Below are 25,118 nucleotides of genomic sequence, written 5' to 3' on the forward strand. Positions count from 1 at the left end.
ACTGCAAGGTAGTTGCATTGCTACCTATTGCAATAACCAAACTATCCCAAAAATCTGCTAGAGAACACAACAAACTGATGCACTTATCTTCATCTGAAATTTTAGTATCAACATATGCTAACTGACTTATAACAATATTAAATGTGTTTAGATGCTCTCTCACCAAGTCTCCATCTTTCATCCTCAGGTTATACAACTTTTTCTGTAGGAACAGTTTATTCACCAGAGACTTAGATTGGTACAAGTCCCTAACTTGTCCCATAAATCCTTCGTCATAGCTTCCCTTGATACATTCAGAAATATTGAATCTAAGCCACACAATCGTATTGTGCTCTTTGCCTTCCGATCCAACTTCTTCCATTCTTCATCGGACACTCCCGTTGGTTTAGAACCCAGATCTACCACAATCCACTTAGCTTTATCCACCAATAGATTCTCCATCTTGAGTTTCCACAACTCAAAACATTGACCATTAAATTTCTCAATCTCTATCTTTCCATTGCTCACCATCTTCTTTCACCACTAGAATCGATCTCGTAGATCTCCCACTTAACAGTGTCTACCACAGGCCCGAGCAAAACCCCTCAGCAACAAAGGCATCCCCTTGAAGCCAAAACTGCTCTGATATCAATGTAGGTTTTAACCCCATACAGAACTTACTTGTATATGAATTCTAAAACACAGAAAATAAATAACGCGAGAGCATAACACATAAAACACATATACACAGAGATTTCCCCTGGATCCCAAAACCGGGATCAAAATCTTGATTTTTTCATTATGTTCCTTTCAATGTTATAATACATATTTATACATCCCGAAGCATCCAATACCATGGACCAAAAACCATCGCGTCCAATACCATGGACCGAAAGCCATCGAGTTCAAAAAACATGTGCAAAAATCATGCACAAAACCATAGGTGGGTCCGCCCAACCTAACATAGCGTCCAAAACCAAAATTTTCTGGGGTTCTGCCTTAGACCCCATAAAGTGGGGTTACAAGTACGCCTCAAACCCCCTGCGACCCCCCCAGTACACAATCGCCGCAATGAAGGGGGGCTTCACCCACCCTCTAACCCCCCGGTTAACTATGTGGGCTAGTACTAGAAAGAATATAACACAACCAAACATTCATCACTAGCAACCACCTTTCACTTCATCCACCTTAGCCATCTCTTGTTCCAGCATCACCCTCACTAGTTTTTTTATCATTTTTCATTGAAATTCCCCTAGATACATTGAGTGAATCTAACCATCTCTTATCTTGGATATTTACTCCTGAGTGCTCCTACATCTTCTAACACCCCATTCTACTCATCACATACCTTTTCCAAGCTTCCCAACACCACCAACACCTCACAATTAGCTCTCGGCTGTATCCTATAGGTTTCCTGTAATTCCTACAAGATCATCCTGTAGGTTTCTAGTACATCTTGTAGGTTTTCGTGAAACAACCTGTTTTGAGGCCAAATTGATGGGAAACCTCTAGGAAGTCACAAAAAGCCTCCTAGGACCCTTCCACACCATACAAATACTCCATAAACCTTCTATCCATCCTCAATCACCTTCCATACACCTGTCACATCCACAAGAACAATTAATTTGTACACTTTATTTTTCCTAAAAAACCAAAAAAAAGTGAAAATAGATTTAGTTTAGTTTTCTTGCTTACACATAAGTATGGTTTTATGCTCTTTACTTCTGTAGCTTAGATAGTAGCATTTGTTTAGTGTTGATTAGAAATTCTACTTAGCATGGTTGTTTAAATGGTTAATTAGGATATGGTGTGATTTAGCATTACATATTGTTTTCTTAATTACTACAGTAGAGTAGCTCTCTTAGAGTAGATTTTCTCTTCTTCCATCAAAGAATCAAGATTCTTCTGACTCTATAGAAGTCTGGCTTGGAATCCCTGGGGTGTCTCGCCAAAAAAACAGTGACAACAGGAAAGACCTTCACTTTTACTTGTGCATATAGCACTGTCACCTCCAAGTTTGTACAAACCCAAGGTTGAAGAGTTGCAACATCCTTGCTGCAATACTGGTGCTCATCAAGTGGCCCTCCTTTAGATGACCCCAAAGTGCTTGTTACTATCAAAAATAGGATGAAACGTCTTGAAAAATTCAAACATAACTACCCATTGTCCCCTAATCCTTGGGCAACTGGAATTTCTAACCCCTCACATTCAAGTTGTCTCGCTGCAGCTTCATCATCTTCCTCTCGACCTAATTTTGTGATTTCTCTTGCACCATCCAAGCATTCGAATAGACCACCTCTTCCCCCTAACCAGTCTCAATCTTCAGCTCCTCCTATTCCTCTTGTTCCACAACTGCCTTCAGTTATGAATGCTTGGGTTAATGTCGGGTATTGTCCCCTTGATTGCTGAGGGGGTTTACACTATTTTCCACCAAAATGTGATCGAAACCTCCCACAGTTCGATAATGAAGGTGATTGAACTATCGAGGATCATGTAATCAAGTTTCACGATTATTTTGAAAATTTAGGTGCTGAATATGATGATCTCTGCATGAGAATGTTTGTACAAAGCTTTGAAGGGGAACATCGCAAGAGGATTAGAACCCTCGCTGCAAATAGCATTAACTCCATGGATAGTTTGGTTTCATTGTTTATACAACAATATGGGGTTAAAAAGAGTAATTAACTTTGACTTACAAAATTTTCCACTTTAAAATTGACATTAGATGAATCTATGTCTGATTTACTAAGTGTTATAACCACTTTCCACCTGCAGTTCTCCCTTTCGATACTTCTGCAATTGTGGTGTTCACTATTGTGCTAGACAACGACCTGTCATATGCTCTAAGGGAAAGAGAACCTGTGACATTAGATGATGCATAAGTTAAATCTTGCACTTGTGAGGGAAATATCATTGCTACAGGAAAAAGGTTGTCCCAGGATACTAACTCTAAAGGTAAGAAAAATGGTACATATGCCTCCCAGCATCTCTCTACCTCTTCCTCTTTGCAATAATAGAAGATTGACGAAATGTCAAAACTTATTAAATCTCTAACCAATAATATTCAAGGCTTACAACTGGGAAACAAACCTATTCCCCCTCTACTTACGAATCCTTTGGTTCAACCCAATTTCCGTCCCAATCCGCGGAATCATAATCCAAATTTTCCCTAGCGCAACCATGGTCCCTTTAACCATCCTCATTCGCAACAAATGTTGAAACAAGGATAGAAGCCTCATGAGACCCCATGAAGAAATAATGCTAATATTATCTAAGAATATGATGACGGCTTGATAAGCTAGCTAATGAGCCTTGAAGAAGGATAATGCCCCAATCTGGATTCTATTAATTTCGTCGACATAGCATCCCCCGATTCTCCTGAGTACATAGAACCAGAATTCTGGGATACCCATCTTCGATGATTTGCAGAACAGTTGGAGGCTCAAATTCAGCATAAATATAATCTTAGGCCCAGGAAGGGGCCGCTACCTCATAAGGAAATCAATCCTCAGCCTCCAATGGCTAAGCCTAGTACCACCTTCTAATAAAAATGCTTCTTTTTATTTTAAACTAAATTTTGAAAGAACCAATAATATTGGCAAGTATGAAGATCTTCTCCTCAGATTAGAAACTATGTGCAAAATTAACATGAAGAATTTATCTATATTTGGTGACTACTAATTGGTAACTAAGTAGGTGAAAAACAAATTTCGGACTAAACACCATCATTTGCATGCCTATAGGAATCAGGTTTCGGACTTAGTCGCTAATTTTTTCTTAGAAGTTAATCAACTACGGTCCCCCGTGTTGAAAATGGCAACAAGAAATGCTAAAAATAGCATTGCTAAAAATAGCATTGCTATAAATAGCAGTCTAGGTACCAATGTTGGACTTAGCAACAAGGAATGAAAAATGGATGTGCTAAAAGTAGCATTGCTATAAATAGCATTTCGGGATACATTCTGATTTTAGTTAGTCCTTGAACTAAAATTGAGAAGTAAAATTTGAATTTGTTCTTCGCAACTATTTGATTAATAATTAATTAATTCATCTTGAGTTAATTAGTTGGAGAAAATCAAACATGAAGTCCATGTGAAGACATGCAACAGTTTCTCCATTGATTGAGGAATTTATCCTTTAGTTAAGGATATGTGGATGAGTTGTACTTTGAGTTGTAATTAGTTAGCTTAGTCAACTGAGTTAAGTCCAGTTAAATTGGTTCTAATAGTTTGTAGAACTAATTGTGAGTTCAGTTAGTTAATGCATGCATGCATGTAACTACTGCACTTCAGATAACTGAATATTCTCTCATGAATAACTCATGCATGTCAGTTCAGCCAGAGACCCAATTGAGATTAGAGGATGGGACAATGTACTATCAGTTGGAGGAATTTTCCCATATAGGAAACTCATCCATGCAGAAGGATCTCATCTCCTTCAGGATTGTGCAGTTAATTCAGAGGTTAGTGAGTGTGTGAAGAGGCCAATTCACACAGGTGGCATCATTGGACCCCAAGGAAAACTGCGCAACGAAATAGGATTCTTGGAGGACTGAGGAAAGGCATATGTGTTGTCTACTCAGTTTGTGAGTGGTATTGAGGGATTGTGCTAAGAGCTGGATAGCCTGTGAGCTAAAGCTTTGTGTAATTCTGAGATAATTTCCACTTGTACGATAATACATATATTGGGGTTTTAGGCTGAGGCTTTCCCCAGATTATTCTTCAGTGTTCATGTGTGATTGCTTTCTCTTCATCAGTTATATGTGTTCTATTTGATCTTGCTCATATTCGATTAAGCTTTCGCAAAGTTTTTTGTAGAAGTAGATCTAGTATTTTACTTTAGTACATTGTATTATCAGGTGATCTACAGGTGGAATTTCTACACACCACAAACAAATCAATTAGATGATGCTTTGCCTGTTACAACAACCAATTTTGTCGCACCACTTAGACTTCAGATTAAGTTTGAGATAAAGGTCCTTTATAGACTCTCCATACCTGACAACATTAAGCATTGGACGATATTTGAGGATGAGCAAGAAATTAATAAGTTTATACAATTGATCGAAGAATTCTTAGACCATTGCATCAATGAAGACACGGAGGGTGATATGCCTCCAGCTTTTGCCTCTCATTTACATTCTAGGATTGAAAACCATAATGTTATTCAGCTGAAAAATAATTGCATCCCCAGAGGATTGATTCCTTTAGAGAAAACTTTCAATCATAATGACGTTGTTGCTTGTCCAGCCCTTAAACCTTTGAATATTGAAGTAGATGTTGTTTACATCTCCGCTACATCTAAGATTAAATTGATTAATTTATCTAAGCTCCCGCCACCTCATATGAAAGAATGTTATATTCATCTTCTCTTAAAATATGCTGACGTCTTTTCCTGGTCATATGAAGGCCTCAAGGCTTATGACCAAAATATACTAAAGCATCAGATTCCCCCAAAAGAGTGAGCTAAGCATTTTAGATAGAAGCCTCATCATATTAACCCGCTTTTACTTCTTCCTATTGAGAAGGAAATCAAAATCTTGATAGATGCCAAGATTATAGTTCCCTTGCGATATTCCACCTCAATCGCAAATTTAGTACCCGTCACAAAGAAAAGTGGTGAAATTAGACTTTGTGTAGATTTCAGGAATCGAAATAGAGCGTCCTTGAAAGATAATTATCCCCACCGTAAAATGGATGCCATTCTATAATCAGTAGTGTGTACTACCTGCATCTCCATGATGGATGGATTCTCTGGTTACAAATAGATAGTTATCCATAGGGATGGCATGTATAAAAATACTTTCACTACTCGTTGGGAAAGGTTCATGTATTAGAAAATGCCTTTGAAGTTAATGTATGTCAAAGCAACATTTCAGCGGGCAATGGATATTTCCTTTTCCAATGAAAAGTATCAGTTCCATGGTCATATATTTAAATGACATGGTTGCCTTCTCTTCCGACGATGACCAACACCTTAGACACCTAGAGGATATCTTCTAGAAGTATCGTAGGTTCAACTTGTTTTTAAATCCGAATAAATCTTTCTTTTTTATGACAAAAGGGAAGTTATTGAGGCATATAGTATCCTGCTAGGGCATTAGGATTGATCCCGAAAGAGTACAAGAAATTCAAACTATTTCTTTCCCTCACACTAAGAAAGAAGTCTAGGCATTTCTAGGGAAAATAAATTTTGTGAGAAGATTCATTCCCAATTTCATAGAAATAATCAAGAATATTACTTGTATGATGAAAAAGGGTAATGATATTCAATGGGATGAAGCATCAAAGAATTATTTCCAAGAAATTAAAAGAGCTATTATGGAGGCTCATGTCCTCATTAGTGAAAATTACATGAAGGATTTCATCATTTTTCCATTTGCTTCTGAGCATACTATCGCTGTAGTCTTGTTGCAAAAGAACCAATATGGGTATGAACAACCCGTTACCTTTTTCAATGAGTTCCTCCAAAATGTTGGGTTGAAATATAATATTATAGAAAAGCAAGCTTATGCCTTAGTAAAAACCCTTAAGGCATTCAAGGAATACATTCTACTGGCTAAATTGATAGTATATCTCCCTCACCCTACTATAAAAGATATACTCTTACAACATGACACTAAGGGTTGAAGGGGAAAATGGATTGCTAAAACCCAAGAATACAATCTGGAATTAAAACCTATTAAAATCATCAAATGACATAGGTTATCTAAGTTACTAATTGAGGAAAACTTTGATTCACTCGGCAACAATTTTATTTCTCTTAAGAGTTCGGTTGCAAAAGGGAAGATCGACAAGAAAAGCAATCACAGTTGTTGCAACCTCAACCCGATCCTACTGCCATTCATCCTAATTTTTTGTCAGCCGATTGGTGCAAGGATATTATTAGTTACCTTCAGACTATGAAGCTGCTCAATTCCTTGAGAAAAGCTATGAAATGTTCTCTTAAATTAAAATCTATTAGTTATTATATTATAGATGGCAGTTTATTCTAGAGTGATCCATTAGGTATCTTATTAAATTGTGTTCTCTTGTCTCAGGTCGATAATCTGATCACTCAAAATCACAGCAAGGTGTGCAGTGGCCACTATTCTTGGTGCTCTACGACCCATAAAATTTTAAGAAGTGACCTTTATTGGGCCACCCTTTTTCATGATGTAAATAGAAAAGCAAGGTCTTGCCACCAATGCCAGATTTTTGTAGAGAAGCAAAACCTCGTTGTGCTGCCCCTTAAGCCTATCGTAACTGAGGTACCTTTCTAGCAATCGGGTCTAGACTTCATTTGGGAAATCCACCCCCCTTCTAGCACTCAACACCATTGGACCATCACCGCAACCGACTATTTTACAAAGTGGGTGGAAGCTGCACCATTGAGAAAGATTAATGATAAGGCTGTAATGGAATTTTTAAATGAGAATATATTCTCTCATTTTGGCCGCCCCTAGAAAATTATAGCTAAAAATGCTAAGCCCTTTTTTTTAGCTGCATTTCATAATTTTTGTAATAACTATGAAATTAAATTGGGGCACTTGACAACTTATTACCCTAAGGGGAATGGGCTCACTGAATCTACCATTACCTCTGGATAGGACCATTTGTTATCGATAGAGTTGAGGAGGAAAACTCATTCTTCGTCAAGAAACTTGAAGGAGAGGAAGTTGGTCATGCCATCAACGGTCAATTCCTCAAAAATTACATTACCTACTAAAGATTTTCCTTTCAAAATAAATAAATAAATAAATATATATATATACGAAATTAAAAAAATAAAATAATAGTAATAACAACTATAAGAAAGAATTAGTAATACATGACATATATAGAATGTGTATATAAACAAATTAAATACATAACGAGAAATAACTTGGAAATGAAATAATTATAATCAAATAATTCTTAACTAATAATAGTTGAGATGTAGGAATGAAACTGTAAACCTTATACAATCTGAAAAATACTAAGAGAAATTTTTAAAATCATGTGAGTTTTCTTTTTCCCATTTAGAAGTAATTAAGTGTTGAATTTTCTATTGTTAATCTATTCATGGTTCCCTAGGTGGTTCTCAAACACAATCAATTTTAAGGTTATGTGATTTGTACACAAAACAAATCTGGATCCCAGTTGATCCCTTGCCTCGTGTCCTGGAGATCACCTAATAACCCTTTTATGTTGGAAACTTCAATAGCACAAGTCGGTAAATAAAATCATTTCCTCTTGTATGAACAAAAAACTATCATGGTCTGTTATCACTAATATTTATCCCAGATTCTTAAGATGGGGTATGCTGACAACTCTGTCCAGGCCATAGACGCTTGCTGGAAGCAGAGCAAGGTCAGTGACATTGAGGGATTCAAGGCACAACCTACCGATTCCCTAGATTTTGGTTAAAGCAAGGTATGTTGATGACTCCACTGGGGCTACAGGCACTCCTTGGAAGTGGAGCGACATCAATGACAATGGAAACCTCCAATGTGGTCCTTTCCACTGTGTCATGCAAATGGAAAGCTATGTAAGAAATTAGTTGAAAATATGATAGACCTTAACGGTTTGGAAAAATAAGAAGCAAAGGAAAATCTTACCAGCGAGGCAATGAATGACTCCATCGAGGCTATAGACAATTGATGATAGTAGAGAAACGTTCGATAGTAACTTCCATGTAAGGGTGTCCTAAAATCTTGTATCTTAATGTTTTCCTTGTCCCGATATCTATATCTTTGCAATATGACAGTCACTTCAGAGGCAATCCTATTACATATACTTTTATCATTTCTCCGGGAGACAAAATTCCCCTTTCGCATCACCTTTTATCTCTTCAGATTTTGTGTTTCATCACCTAACACGTAATAGTTTATTTGGGAAGGGCTCCGGGGTTACTTATAAAAAAATAGTTGTTCATTCGGCATTACACATATAAAGGAAAAATAAATATATCGTAAAATAAATTAAATAATTATTTATGTCTAGGCACATTGAAAAGAAAATGAAATGATAATATAATATTGCATCTCAAGATTCCTTTGCATTCGACATATTTTAAACAAGTAAAATGAGAATTAACCATTTCATTTTAATAAAATTGAAATCACTACATTTTATAAGGTTAATTATGTAAATATGAGTAACACTTTTTCCACAAACATAGCCACAGAACCTCCGTGCTTTGTAATACTTAAACGTTGTACACAATGATAATTCTAATAGCTATCAAAAACCTGAATTCTTTCCTTAATAGGGTTGGAAGAGCTTGCGAGATGAACACTCCCAGTTGTCTCCCATGACAAGATACTTTACAATCCTTGACAAATTCTTCGTAGCAGTGTTATTTGACCTTAAATTCATTCCATACGCTCCTCCAAAATTGTTATCAAGTGCATAAACCTATCCAGTTTGTCCTAAAGAGTCTCACAATGACCCTTGTTATTGCTTTCCACACTTTCCATTGTAGCTAGCTCTTTGTCATAGATGGTCTAGGGAATTGTGTTTTTCCCTATGGTGGTGATTATATCCTTTAATAAAATCTTGTCATTTCTTCATTAATTTTCCCCTTTAATCAATTGCATCGCAAATATTTCCCCTATGTTGTAACTATATGAAACTACCTAATCGGGAGCCTATGTCGTTGATTAATTGCGACTCCATAACACAACCAGAAAAGGCACCTAGCCCACATTCTTGGCTCCTTGCACCAAGAAGCCATCCCCAAATGGAGACAATGTTGTGATAGAATTACACCCCCTACTAAAATATTTCTAAGTATTCCTCTCTGTTGAATTTAAATATGAGGGTAAGAGACCCTTTAGAAAGAGCGATCAGGTATATAGGGAAGATCTCGGTTAATTCAAGATCAATGACTAGAGATTTCCCATCGCATCCCATCTAACACATTATTTCCCTTCCCAAAAATCCCTAGCATGTTTAACACCTGCACAATTTCACGATCAATCATTGGAAAAGATTTGATCTAATGTCTCATAGGCATGCTCACAACATGAATAACACATGCATTAAACATGGCTTTTTAACCTGATCATCCTCCATTGTTTGATCCCTTTTTATCCTATGACTCTTTGCTCCAATCACACTCAGACATGCCCATGAGTTAACATTACCTTGTAGAACCAACGACACGATAATCATTGATCGCCTCGAGAACATCGGTCACAACACTTGAACCTGCGCGCTACTTAACCATCGGCTCACATGCCATGAACGAGACCCACCTTCTGAAGTTGGTGACTTGACCAATAAGAATAGGTCACTTACCTATTACATTAATTATCTTACTAATTTCCCCATAAACCTCTCGGCCGCCATGTAGGTTTTAACCCTGTATAGAAATTACCTGCATACGAATTCTAAAACATAGAAAATAAATAATGCAAGAGCATAATACATAAAAAACACATATACATAGATATTTTCCCCTGGATCCCAAAACTGGGACTACCAGCTTGATTTTTCATTATGTTCCTTTCAATGTTACAATACATATTTATACATTCCGAAGCATCTAATACCATGGACCGAAAAACCATCGCGTCCAAAACCATGTGTGAAAATCATGCACAAAACCATGGCTGGGTCCACCCAACCTAACATAGGTGAAAATCTGAACCCCATAGAGTGGGCTACCTGCACCCCTCAAACCCCCTATGACCCCATCGTTACGCAATCAACACAACAAAGGGGGGGCTCCACCCCACCCCCGTGCCCCCTCTAACCCCTCGGTTAACTATGTGGGCTAGTCATGAAAAGAATATAACACAACCCAACATTCTTCCACTTGTTGTTTTCTCTCCATGGTGGGCCACAAGAGAGCTTAGTCATTTATCCAGCCCTTCAACGCCCATTGTTTCTCTACACCAAGAGAACTTCTCAGAGCTCACAGATTTTGTCAATGCATCTGCAGTATTCTTCAAACTGTTCACCTTTACCATCAAAACCTTTTTGTATTCTATCATATCCCTTACAAAGTGATATTGAACATCAATGTTCTTTGTCTTTGAATGATACGTAGGCTTCTTTTCCAAGAAAATTGCACTTTCGCTGTCATAGTCTATCCTTATAGCTCCTTGTACTAACCCCATACTTGAACAAAATCTCTGCAACCAAACTGTTTCCTTTCTTTCATGAGTGGCTACCATGTATTCTGCCTCTGTAGTTGATAGTGCCACTACAGATTGTTTCTCACTCATCCAATTGAATGCACCTCCAAATAGGTTAAAAACATACCCACTTGTAGATCTTGTCTGATCCAGATCTCCAACCCAGTTTGCATCAACAAAGCCATGAATATCCAACACTCTGTCCGATCCTGGTCTTCCTTGGTAGCACAAATCATAATCACTGGTGCCATGCAAATACCTAAAATACTACTTCATTGTTGTCTAGTGCTCCTTCCCTAGTTTTGACATAAACCTGCTCAATACTCCCATTGCATGTGCAATGTCTGGTCTAGTACAGACCATCGCATACATCAAGCTACCGACTGCACTTGCATATGGAACACGGGACATGTCCTCTTCCTTTTCTTGTGTCTTGGGACACTGTTCATCGGATAACTTTACACCTACCGGAATAGGAACCTTCGCCGGTTTACTATCCTATGTATTAAACCTCTGCAATATTGTCTCAACATACTTCCTCTGGTTTAACCAGAGCTTCCTCTTTGCCTGATCTCTTTTAATTTCCATGCCCAAAATATATTTTACAGCACCAAGATCTTTCATGTCGAATTTGGAGGACAATTGGATCTTCAAATCCTGGATAACTTCTTTGTCATTTCCAACTAGCAACATATCATCCACATACAAGACCAGATAAATAAAAAAGTCACCAATTAATTTAAAATACACAAAGTGATCTACTTTGCTTTTGGTGAAGCCAAGTCCCCATATAAATGTATCAAATTTCTGATACCACATCCTTGGTGTCTGTTTTAACCCATACAGAGACTTCTTTAACTTGCATACCAGTTCTTTCTTACCCTTCATCGCAAAACCTTTAGGTTGCTTCATGTAGATCTCGTCTTCTAGATCCCCGTGAAGAAATGTTGTCTTCACATCCATCTGTTCTACCTCAAAATCAAAAGCAGCAGCAACAGATAAAAGTCATCTAATAGGAGCTACCTTGGCAACAGGAGAAAAAATATCACCAAAATCAATTCCTGGCACCTAGGAATAACCTTTTGCTACCAACCGAGCTTTGCATTTCTTGACCTTTCCTTCTGCATTTGTCTTCTTTTTCAACACCCATTTGCTGCCAATGGGTTTCCTTCCAGTCAGCAACTCCACTAGATCCCAAGCCTCATTTTTGTGCAAAGATGAAATTTCATCAACCATGGCCTCTTTCCAGAGCTTTCCATCCACTGAATCTACTACTTCCTTCACAGTTCTGGGATCATCATTAGTAATAGATAAAGCAAAGTTTGAACAGAAAGCAGATGGACTATACCTTTCTGGCTGCCTTCTTTCTCGAACTGATCTTCTCACACCTCGAGTTTGTGGCTCTTCATCTTCTGATTCCTCCTCTGTTGTAGAGTCTGATTCTTCCTCATTAAGCTAAAACTCTATCTTCTCAGGTTCGTTTGGTTGGACTTCATGTTTAATAACATATTTTACCTCTCTAAACTCCACATCTCAGTTGTACACAACCTTCCTTGTTATTGGGTTCCAAAGCTTATAACCCTTTAAACCATCCTTATACCCAATAAAGATGCACTTTTCAAATTTACTATCCAACTTAGTCCATTTCTCCTTTGGAACATGTACATATGCATTACATCCAAATACCCTCAGATGTGAACGAGAGGGTTTCTTACCAGTCCATACCTCTTGTGGAGTCTTATCCTCCAACGTTAATGAAGGTGATTTGTTGACCAGGTAACATGCAGTGTCCACCACCTATACCCATAATTCTTGTCCTAACCCAACACCATTGAGCATGCTTCTTGCCCTTTACATCAATTTCTTGTTCATTCTTTCTGAAACTCCATTTTGTTGAGGTGTATATGGAGTAGTCTTTTGTCATGCTATACCACACTTCTTATAGAATTCTTCAAATTTCTTACTGCAAAATTCTCCATTGTTATCTATACTCAACATCTTTATATTCTTCTCTGTCTGGTTTTCCACCAGAGCCTTAAATTATTTAAACCTATCAAAGACTTCAGATTTATTCTTAAGGAAATATATCCATGTGTTCCTTGATAAGTCATCTATAAATGATACATAGTACACAAACTTACCCAGTGATGGGACCTTCACAGGTCCAAACACATCACTGTGCACAAGTTCTAATCTCTGCTTCACCCTCTTACCACTAGAGGGTAAACTCACCCGATTCTGCTTCCCATATACACAATTTTTATAGAAATAAAAATCCAGAGAGCTATTACTCATACCTTCTACGATACCTTTACCATGAAGTATTTGAAGTCCCTTCTCTCCAATATGTCCAAGCCTTTGATGCCATGGCATGGTCTTCTCTCCAGAGACCACTAGATTTTCTGCTCCACTTTCAAGAACCACAAAACTATTGCACCCATCAAAAACAGTGCTACCTTGCATCTTGTACAAAGTTCCAATTCAAACTCCCCGCATAAGTTAGGATCCTACATCGGGGTTTCGTGCAGCCTCATCGCGATCTCTAAGGCCTCTACCAAAGTAAATAGCTTCTGTTGAGATATCACACTCCTTAAATGTGGCATTAGTGATGCTACAAACCATTTACGTTGTTGTCCTTCCGTCAGATTCCTATTAGCTTCGTGAATCGTACATTTCATCCTTTGATCCAACTCCCAAGGAGTCTCGCTTGGTAGCATCAAAATCTCTTTGAATCCAATGATTGACTGTGCTTTAGACTTCAGCCTGCTAAATTCCTTGTTTAGGATATCCATGATTCTTGCATTCGGATTATCATTAGAATGCTTAATATACCAAGTCAACACGCAATGCTACAGGACACTAAGCAGTGTCACTTTATTTATATTGTCATCTGTAACTCCTTTCACTTCCCATACAGCCCTTACCACGAACCAAAATTGGTCTGGATCTTCATTTCCCAATCCCTTGAACAAAGGAAACTTTATCATGCTTGCCATATTGAATCGCAGTGGTGGCGAAGGAGGTACGGGTGAAGATGGAGGTGATGGAGGCGAAGCTGGTGGCGGTGTGGGTGGGGGTGGTATGCACGGAATACTTTGCCTTATCAAATGGATCACACTTCACGAAGAGACCTTCGCAAGCTCTTCCTCGTCCCCTCGGAGAGGTGAAATAAAGGGGTTGCTCTCTGGTCCCTTACTTCCTTCTTTTCTGTAAGCTTTCCCACTTTGTGTAACCCTGAACATCAATGTAACTACATAATACTCTTTTCACACAATAGCATTTTAATCCAATTATTGAGAGACTTTACGTACTTACCTCACGGTCCTTTGAGAAAACGTCGCTTTACCTCGTTGTATCTGACTGATGTGTCAACCGCAAAGTCAGTAATGAATCCTCCTATAATCTGGTCAAGACAATGATCAACAGTGCATGCGTTCTTATCCTCGAATGCTTACAATCTGCGCACCAACTCTGGGGTCGACACAATAGGACCGTCAAGCTTGCACCTTCCTTGGCTATCTGCTAGTTTCATGATCCACTCATACGACTTAGTAAGGAAAGATGCAAAGAAAATTTTATGGATATCTGTGTACAGGTAGTAGTCTAACCACTCTTCTTTTGACAATCGCAAATTCTTGTTCTCCTGCACCATGAACTTGTGGATTCTTCTTTCCAACTAGCCTTCAATTCCTTCTTAGTTGGATTCCAATGATATGACATCAGACATCTCTATGCAGATTCTGGTCCTGGAAACGGAACCATTTGTTGGCTTGAGAGGGCCTAACCTAGGTTCGAAGTTAATTAGCCAAACAAATTCCTACGCTACTGGCTCTTTCGGCATCAGCTCGTGAAGCACGGACTGAAGTCTCACTTGAAGCAGTATGGGGGGGTGCTGGAACCAAGTTTCCACACCCTTGAGATGTTTGAGTTCTTGATTTAATCCAACTGTTCCTACCTTTGCATAGGTCACTTCGCGCACTGTTTAGACCTACAAGACCTTCACAATCTGTTAGAATCGTCCTTCACAGAGCCCTAACTAGGGGCTGAGATACTTTCACGCTGCTATGGCAGCAATCTACGCTATTTCCCCAAATTACATCGTGTATATTACTTATCTTCTTATAGATGTTAGTTAACTACTAGGCCTCTGCACACTCAGCTGCAGAGCCTTCTCCTACTCTACGACCCAAAGACTCGACTCTACACTTAGATCTTCCGCTATGCTTCTATTTCATGATCATCACTTAAGTTTCTTGTTTTACAACTTAGAGCCTTGCTCTATTTATACAATCCCATGGTTCGCGGACCATGGGTAGATCTATATAGCCGACATTAGATTACAAAATTTAGGGTGGACAACCGTATGGCACTTTTACAAACTACGCACTCTGCGCCAACAAATTGTGGAGTCTTTACATCAGATTTACAACTTTTAAGAAAAATCTAGGCTTTAATCCCAAAAAATTCCCTTGGGGGATCTCGTGCCCAACAAAAGTACACTAATCAGTGTGATCAGTGCTAGAGGATGGGAATGCCTACTCAAGAGATGAAATGCCCTTGTAGCCTCAAGTGACTTTTGAGCCATTTGACAAGTTGGGCATAGACTTCATTGGGCCTATCAACCCTCCTTCAGAGAAAAAACAATACATTATTGTGTGCACTGATTATTTGACTAAGTGGGCTGAAACCAAGGCAATTAAGGCAGCAACAGAAGAGAAGGTGGCTGAGTTTCTAAGGGAGAATGTATTCTACAAATTTGGGTACCCTAGAGAGCTATTCATAGACCAAGGCAACCAGTTTACCTCCAACATTATTGAAGACCTGCTCAGCCATCACAAAATAAAGCATAGGACCTCCACTCCCTATGATCCACAAGCTAATGGGAAAGTGGAGGTGACCAACAGGGCATTGGAGGGAATCTTAACCAAGGTATTGAGCAACAACAGAAAGGATTGGGTAAAAAGACTAGTTGAGGGCACTTGGGCTTATAATACCACATGGAAGACCACCACTAGATCACTCCCTATGATATGGTCTATGGGAGAAAGGCCTTGTCGTCCATTGAGTTTGACTATAACACATTAAGGATGGAATTCCAACTAGATTTGGATCTCAACAATGCACAGAAAGAGAGATTGTTCCAATTGAATGGCTTAGATGAATTCAGAATGCAAGCCCTCCTACATATAGAGATAGTTCAACTTCAGAGGAATATCTAGCATGATAAACATATTAAGGAGAAACAATTTCAGGAGGGTGATTTGGCATTGTTGTATGGTTCTAGGTATAAAGACTTCAAGGGAAAGTTAAGGACAAGATGGCTCGGACCTTATGTTGTGGAAAGATGCCATGATAATGGTTCAGAACAAATTAGAACAATAGATGAAGAAGCCATTCCTTTTCTTATTAATAGGCACTAATTGAAAATGTACAAGAGACCTTTATGAAAACAAGATTTCATTGATAATATCAATAAAATAGTGATGATGGTGGAGAAAGTTGCAGCTCCTCCCTCATTAAGTCACTGAAAAAGAAAAAGAGAGAAAAAGAATAAGGACTCACGTGAAAACCTCCATGAGGTGCCTGAGTCCCATCTTTGGGTTGACAACCTCGTGAGGCGGCGTAATGATGAAGAAAAAAAATAAGAAGATCCCTCGGTGAAAACCTTCCTTGAGGCACCCAGGGCAAACAGCTAGGGTCAAAACCTCTTTGAGGTGGCCTAGTTGTTTTTTAGAGAAAAATATATAATTGTTATTTGCAGGTGGGTGAGAAAGATAGTCAAGGAGAAAAACGAGGATCCAAAGGGAACCCTGCCTCACACATATTCATCTCCTCCACTCCTTACCATGCATCCCTCCATAATTTCTATCATTTTTTCACTCCATTGCTTCAATTTATGCGAAGACTGTGTTTTCTACAGGATCCCCTGAAAACCTACAGGATGATCCTGTAGGAATTACAGTGGCCCAAAAAACCTACAGGAAGAAATCTGAGGAACATGATAGGTTTATTAGGTCCCTAAAATTCACCTTATGCATGATGTAACACCTCACCTCATCCTCCATCATCATCCCTCCACCCACCATTCAAAACAAAAAAAAACAGTTTCAACAGTTTCTCCCAGTCTTAAAAATAAAGGGAAGGGAAAACAGAGTGGAGTAAGAGCATTACCTAAGTATCCATTGCTCTACATACACTCCTACTCCTTATTTCCATTCATTACACCATCCTCATAGCCCCAGCCAACAACATGATTAAATAATTTTGAGGGAGAAGTAGCTGCAGGACATTCTGTAGGAAATCCTGTAGTGGCCTATCCCACAGAATGCCAATCACCAGCAACAGGTCTTCACTAGGATGATCTAGGAGCTCCATAGCAACAACAACATCATATCTTTAGCCACAGATAACTGCAAAAGAAAAGAAACCATTAGCAGACAGCAAGAGGAGGAAAAATAATGGCATGCAGCAAAGAAACAACACAACACCTCCGGTGTCGACAGCTACAACATGGCATCGAAACCACAGGTAAGTATCCCGCTCGCTCACTCATATGCATCATGTAGTCAAAAATTGTAAGGGTTATGAGATAGTTGGTTTATAAGTGAAAAGGTGGCTAGTTAACTTGGCCACCTTCGTTCAGTCAGCACATGTAGAACCGAGTGTCCTCTCACACGTAGCTATAGTCATCTCAAAGACAAAGAAGGAGTAGGAAAAAAAGCACTTAAACTACGGATATACAAGGTGGGAGCTGGTTACGAAGAGTGGTAAATGATGAGGTGCTAGTGGGGACCAACAGTCCAAAAATGGCAACGTACCTCTGCTGCTAGCAAACCACCTCACCTCGAAACACGGTAAAGGGAAATAAAACATCGTTCCCATGCATTCATGCACTTCACCTCCTTGAAACTCCCTCACTCAAGTCGCTCTCATAACCCAGGCCACCTACTGTAAGAAAATATCCATTGTTCTGCATAGGAATTCCTACAGAAGCATGCATAGGGATTCCTACAGGATACACAGAGACAGTCTACAGGATAGGCAGAGAAGAGTTCAAGAGGGTATATAATGGGAATTTTCCACTGCAACCATTCTAAAGAGGTAGGCTCTAAAATTTCATCCCCATTTGCAAGCAAATGAACCAGAGATATTCTAAAATCTAGTGAATTTAGCAACTACGAGAAGTGAATTACATACACAGTCAACTCTGTTTTGCTCCCGCATTTAAAAAAAATTGTGTCAACCCTCTCATTTTCTCCTCAAGCTTCACCAGCAAGATGATGGGAGGTTTTAATATGAGAGAGCCCACAAACACTATAAGAATACAACAACACCCTCAAGTGCTTGAAATCTTTACAAGACACAACTGGATGGTGTTTTTCGAAAAATTCTGAGGGTATGATGATGAGGTGGTTCAAGAATTTTATCACTCCCTCACTCCACACAACAGAATCCATGCCACTATTTTAGTAAGATGCCTCACTATAGATCTCACCCCAAAGCTCAACAGTAGGGTCACCACACTTCCCCTAGGAATTCCATTTAGAAAAGAAGACAATGGAGATAGTCAGGTGGCAAAAAGGAAATTCTTTTTAGAAGGTGAATAACCCACTGAGGACAAAAATGGAGTAAGGAGGGACAGTATGACATACCCATGGAGTGAGGTAGGCTACCAAATCATCAAATACTTCTCATGTGAGAGTAGATATAGTGTTGTTTATGGCTATCATTTCAAGATCCTTGAAGAATCAAGATTTGGGGTAGAAACACCAGTTTACCAAAGACTCAACATACCCTATTTCTTGCTGCAATCACTCATAGACTCCAACAACAAAGTGAAGGAAGGGAATTCCCAACAATTGGCTCACCATCGATTGATTAGGATCCTCATTGAAGATTCCCTCCAAAACATCAGAATCCCTAGAACATGGTCAGTCTTCAAAGACTTGCTAGTAGAGGATGACATCAAAACCCTCACTTATGATGTGAGTCCTTCTGTCATTGAGAAGGAGGCAAAACAAGAAGAGGAAGATACAGAGCTAGCTAAGGATGATATGGATGAAGAAGAAGCTGACACACAGGATCATGATGAAGAGGAAGAAGAAGAGGGAGAAGAGAAGGAGGATGATAATGAAATAGAGGAGGAAACTAAGGAAGAAACCGATAGAGATGATGAAGATCCACAAGAGGAAGAAAACAGGAAAAACATAGAGGAAGAAGGCATTGAAGCAGAAGGGAAAGAACACAAGGAAGAGTCAGCTAGGGTGTATCTAGAGGCCATTTAGAGAGAGGCAGCAACTTCCCTCACTTCTCTCATCACCCCAATCAAGCAAAAAGAAAAAGAAGGAGGAAAACCCCACTATATTTCAGAACAAGAAAGAGCACAATAATCAAACAAGGGAAGCCACAAATATCAACAAAAAATCCTATTGAGATTGAAGATTACCCTACACAAAGAGACAAAATGCATTCCCCTAAGTCATCTATCACCTATGTAAGGAGGCCTAATACTAGATCAGCTTCCTCAAAAGGTAAGGCAATCCTACAGGATCCACAACAAAACCTACAAGAAGCAAAAACAGTCCTACAGGATACTCTGTTGAAACTACAAGAGGCATAGAAATTGGAAAGCAAGGTAAGGGAGCAACAGGAAACAAAATAAGAAGACCCAAAGACAAAGGAACCCAACCCCCAACCTAACCTAGACTCCTACTATCGATTTGTTGAAGGAGGCAGGGTAATACCTCAAACATTTTCCATCCCATTGTTTTTCAAACTTGAGAAGGAGAGGTCCAGAACCCACCGATGGCTATAGATCGCCAAATCAAAGGGGGTGGAAGACATTGGCCACATGGAAGAGAAACTCAAAGAAATGGGAAAAGGGCTAAGTGGCTTAAGGGACAGAGAAGCAATAACGAGAAGTCAACTTGAGAGAGAAAATGCATGGCTGAGGGGACAGCCGCAGGAAAGAGAGAACCAACTAGCATGTATAGCCAGCCTCTCCTCGGAGGCCATCCAGCATAGAATGCCAGCTAAATCCTATGTTCTTTACCTCAAAGAACAATGCTTACAGTTTCAGATTAAGACACTAGCACAAAGGGGAACCATGCCATTTTAGGACTATAGGCAGTTTATTGATCTTTGTGATCAAAGTACATGACAGGATAGGGCCAAAATGCCTAAGTTTTATTTGCACAACATGGCCCTCACAAACATGAATGTTTGGGACCCTAATGCCAAGCTAGGAGATCTACAATTAATGGCTTTGGCATCATGGATTAACCATGAGGAGTCAAGAGATGCAGAGATGAAAAGAATATCGGCTAGAGTCAACTTCTTAAGTTGTTCCTCATGTGCTTTTTGAATATTTTCTATATAAATATGTACCTGTGGATTTGAATATCGACTAGAGTCGACATCCTTGTGCTTACTTGACCATTCCTACATAAATATACTAGAATTAGCAAAGAGGTCTCTCAGTGTTCATTGCCACTATATTTGAATTCTGAAAATTGCACACATACCTGAGCTTCACGGAACAACTCATTAGAATAGGGAATGCCTCCATTTTGAGCAATTATATTGTCTATTTGCTTCAGCAATTCAGTTCTCTGCTTTTCCTTCACTGTTTCTGATGTGGTTTTATTATCGAAAAGGACCTTTGCATCATTGCACTTCCGTAGAATCTCCTGCAGTCATCAACATAGGTTTATATATATAAACAGGTCATTATCTAAATATATTGGTTTGGAAAAAGGAAAACATATAACATAGACTGATTCCAATTTATTGAAGACACTTTTCTAACTCACTTCCATTTCCATGGAAACAAAGGAAGAATAAGTTATAAAGCACAGAATAGTTGTATTTTTTTGCTGACCCATATCACATGATCAACGACAGTTGGCCTAAAATTAACAGGGAAAATAGCATGTTAGATTATTATTGAATATATCGTCATGAAGAAGATCGTTAAATTTCACTACGATTTTTAAAAGTGATTTGTAAGATAATAGTTAAAGTTTATCAAGATTTATAAAATTTAATTATTATTATTATTAGGTTGTTTATTATATTAACATTTATTTTATTTAGGAATCAAACCACATACTCATTATACTCTTCTGATTATCTACAAAATATAAAATTATTAAATACATAATTATTAGGAGGATAGTTAACCTTTATTAAGATTTATTTAATTTGTTAAAATAATTTTAAAAAATTAATATTTTTTTCTATTTTTATATTTAAATAAATTTTTCAAAATTATTATTTAAAAAATAAATAAAATAAAAAATTAAATTAACATTTATAATTTTTTTTTTTAAATAAATTAAATTCTCAGGATTAAAAATTATTAAACCATCTACCAAATTAAAAAATAAAGTGTTAAATTCCAATCCAAGTCACCTACCATTAAAACATGTAAACTCTATTAAATTAAATCTTTATTCCTAAAGACTACTCAAATTCAATAGTGGCAAATTAAAACAACATTCACAAATCAAGATTATAATACACTGACATTAAAACAACTCTATTAAACAAAATCTTTACTGTTGAGCAACGTATATGTTAATGATAGGATTACTCAATTCAACACTCCCAAATTAAGATAACATTAAAAAATCAAGATTATAATATACTAATATTAAGCGTATTATAATAATTTTTAATAATAAATAATTAGTATTAAACTTTATTTCAAGTTATTGTTTTAGTTTAGTCTATTCATTATTAAATTGAAAATATAATAGAGTCTCATATATATATATATATATATATATATAAATTATATTATTTATTATTAATATTCATTATATTTCATTTAAAATGTTTAGCAATATATATATTTAAATTATATTATTTATTATTAATATTCATCATATTTCATTTAAAATGTTTAGCAATATATATATCTGAAGCTCCTTATAAGACATCTCATAGTCGTCTTCTCTCTACTACAGGAGTTCCTTGTCTTGAAACTAAATGATTTCTTCTATTCTATTCTATTTTTCTTAGAACTCCAACAAATAATATAGTGAATATAATAGAACAAATAATATAGTGAATATAATAGAGAATGTCATGTGAAAGAAGGTGAAGGACATTACCAATTTTGTTGAGAAACAATCATTGCACAAACAGTTCAGCATTATGCCATTTATTTGTGAACATAGTTTACAGAATCTATTTTAGAGGTTAAACTCTTTTTCATGAAAAATTCAGAGATGAATATTTTATTTTATTTTTATATTTAACATAAGTAGAAGAACTAACCTTAATGTCAAGTGGGATCTCACACAAGCAGTCTTCTAATGTCTCTTCATTTGCTTCCAACTCATCACCACTAGCAAAGATAAATACCATGTAATTGAGAATTTTTTCACCAAACAACATTTGCAAGGTCTCCAAAGCAGCTACTTCTTCTGGGGTATACCAATTTCTAACGGAAAGTATGAAAAGAACTACATGGACACCCCCCTTTGCGAGGTCAATACATTTGGCAATTTCTTTGCCGATAACGTCCAGATTGACAATCGGGTCAAATAGAACTGCAATGGAGAACTTCTTAACTTAGCTTATTGCCAATTTTACAACATTTAATCATTGAGATGCCACTGCCAACTTTACAAGATTTGTTCATTGAGTCAACACATTCATAGTCGAAGCTCCAAATTACAAAATCAAATCATGGCCAAAACTTATTGATATTGAAAAAAGGGCCATCCAAAACAAAAACGAATCATGATACTACACATTTGAAATCTACTAAAAGTTAAACGATAAAGAGAAAGGAAAAATTTCAATTGAATACAGTGATTTCAAAATGGGAGCTTGTGTAGTGGGCTAGAGAAAGTGACCACCAAGGTCTCTTCCTAATGATTACCAAGCTATTGACGTGTCTGGGATTTGGTCCCAGGTGTGGAACAATGGTAAGCATTATCTTTCCCCCTAACACCCACCTTTGTGTCAATGAATAAATCCTCCTCTCCACATTCTTCTTCATCTATATATTAATATGGGGTGTCCGTGAGTGCCGTATGTTTATGTGTTGTTAGCCAACGTCTTGAACTACTTGTGGTTAAAGTGTGGTGTTGGGGTTTGTTGATGGTTACATGTGATGAATTTGTTTTTTTTGTTATGGCCAAGGATGAGCGAGGCATGAGTTTGCTCCATGGGGTGATTTAAGGGAATATTCTTGTAGCTAAATGGGTAGTCTGATGTTTGAAGGATCCACTCCATGGGAAGTCTTGTTAAGACATAGGTTACATATTATAGAGTGTCTTGTCAATGTTCAAGAATCTTTGGATTATGTGGGGCTATTTTAATACCTTTACATTTTTAAATTGTTGACACTTTCATTTTCATTCAAGTTCAAGAAAGGTGTTGGGTTTTGTGAGCTCATAGATATCTAGCAAAATTGTGGGGTAGGATTTCATGAGAAAACCAATTTGGAGCTAGAAGTTGCAAGATACCTATATTGAATACTCTTTCTACTTCCAAGTTTGTTTAGTGAATAAGAAGAATATTTCTTTTGGTGAGATTTATAGTATGCCAATAGGAATGATTGGTCATCCCTTGGTCATGAGTATTCTATTTATTCTATTGATTGTCTCACCATCATGGATTTGTCCCATTAGGATATTAGCTCTCGGAACCATTAGTGATGGATAGATCATCATTGTGCCCTTTCTTTTATTCATTATCCCATTAGCATGGAGATCATTAGCTTCTTCTAAGAAAAAGACCTATTCAAAAATAACTCTCACATGCTAAAATCTTTATGATAATAAAGTTTCTCATAATGCCCACTTTTAGTCCATTAATGCTCCCTAGGTAGCATATTTTCCAAATCTAGCCCATAAAGTTTGCCTTAAATGTCTGTCGTTTCTCCATTTAGTCTCAAACCAAGCATCACATCATGAATAGTGACTGCAACAGTCACTTTCCAACCAACCTGTGTGGCAGCGCAACTAACGTCACGTTGTCACGGACCCCACTTCACTTCGGCGCACAGTCTTGACATCGCACAACTCCCAAGCAAAGTAGTTTATGCTCCCTCACCACCTTTCAGCTACCTAGAGTGCTAAGATTGTTCTTCCTGCAGCTAGTCAGATGGCCGAGCCACCTGTATATGGCTTCAACAGACTAAAGTTGACTTTTCCTAGGAGGAGTTCCCCATTTAATTTCACCAACTGCACCGCGCCACCGTCTGTGATTTCCTTAATAACATATGGTCTCATCCAATGCATTCTAAGATTCTCTGGGGATTTATCAAACTTACTATCATATAAAAACACCAAATCATTCAACCTAAATGTGCACAACTTGATATGTCGATTCTGCTAGGCATTTTCGCGCTACTTTTGTACTTGTTGGTAGAATCTAGCAAAAAATTGTTCTTCTTAGAGCTCTTCCAACTGTGCGATCTTCTCCTCTAGGGCTCCATGATCCATCATATATGTGAGCACTTCTATGCATAGACTAGGCATGATGTACTCCATTGGCATTACAGTTTCTACTCCATAGACCAGCCTAAAAGGCGTTTGTCCCGTCAGTTTCTTGCATGTCGTCCTATAAGCCCATGATACTACAGGTACGTGAAGGTCCCAATCACTTTGATGCGCATTTCATACCTTGTTCACTGTGCTGCACACATTGTTGAACGCTTCCATGTTGATCACATTCTGCGTGATTGTTCTTCCTACATGTTGTCTCCCCAACATTGAGAGCCATTTGCACATTTGCCCCTGCAACACATGTTTATTGACCATCCCTCTCAGTGCAAAGTTCATGTGCATCCACGTAGGTTGTTTTCCATATGCCTGCACCCACCTGGCTAGATGCACGTGTGGAACATCCCATCCATCGTGTTTTTCTGTCAACCGCACCCTAGGCTTTCCAAATCATGTGTGCATCATCCTTCTACATTTGCCCCAGTCTTCAAAACTTCCTTTGTGCGTACCCCAGCACCTCGTGGACGTAGCGTGTAATACCCAATTCAAGGCCTGGAAACATTGTTTTTCTG

The 25,118-nt window shown here is 38.0% G+C and overlaps 1 pseudogene; it reads right to left on the reverse strand.

Annotated features, from left to right (window-relative positions):
* LOC149206003 (uncharacterized) overlaps positions 1-24,826 on the reverse strand; it is a 47,138-nt pseudogene extending 22,312 nt beyond the window's left edge.
* Positions 24,827-25,118: the final 292 nt, after the last annotated feature.

Source organism: Pinus tabuliformis, chromosome 1_2 (genome assembly GCF_031772625.1).
Source record: "Pinus tabuliformis cultivar Carrire ecotype Pingquan chromosome 1_2, CPIR1, whole genome shotgun sequence".
NCBI lineage: Eukaryota > Viridiplantae > Streptophyta > Pinopsida > Pinales > Pinaceae > Pinus > Pinus tabuliformis.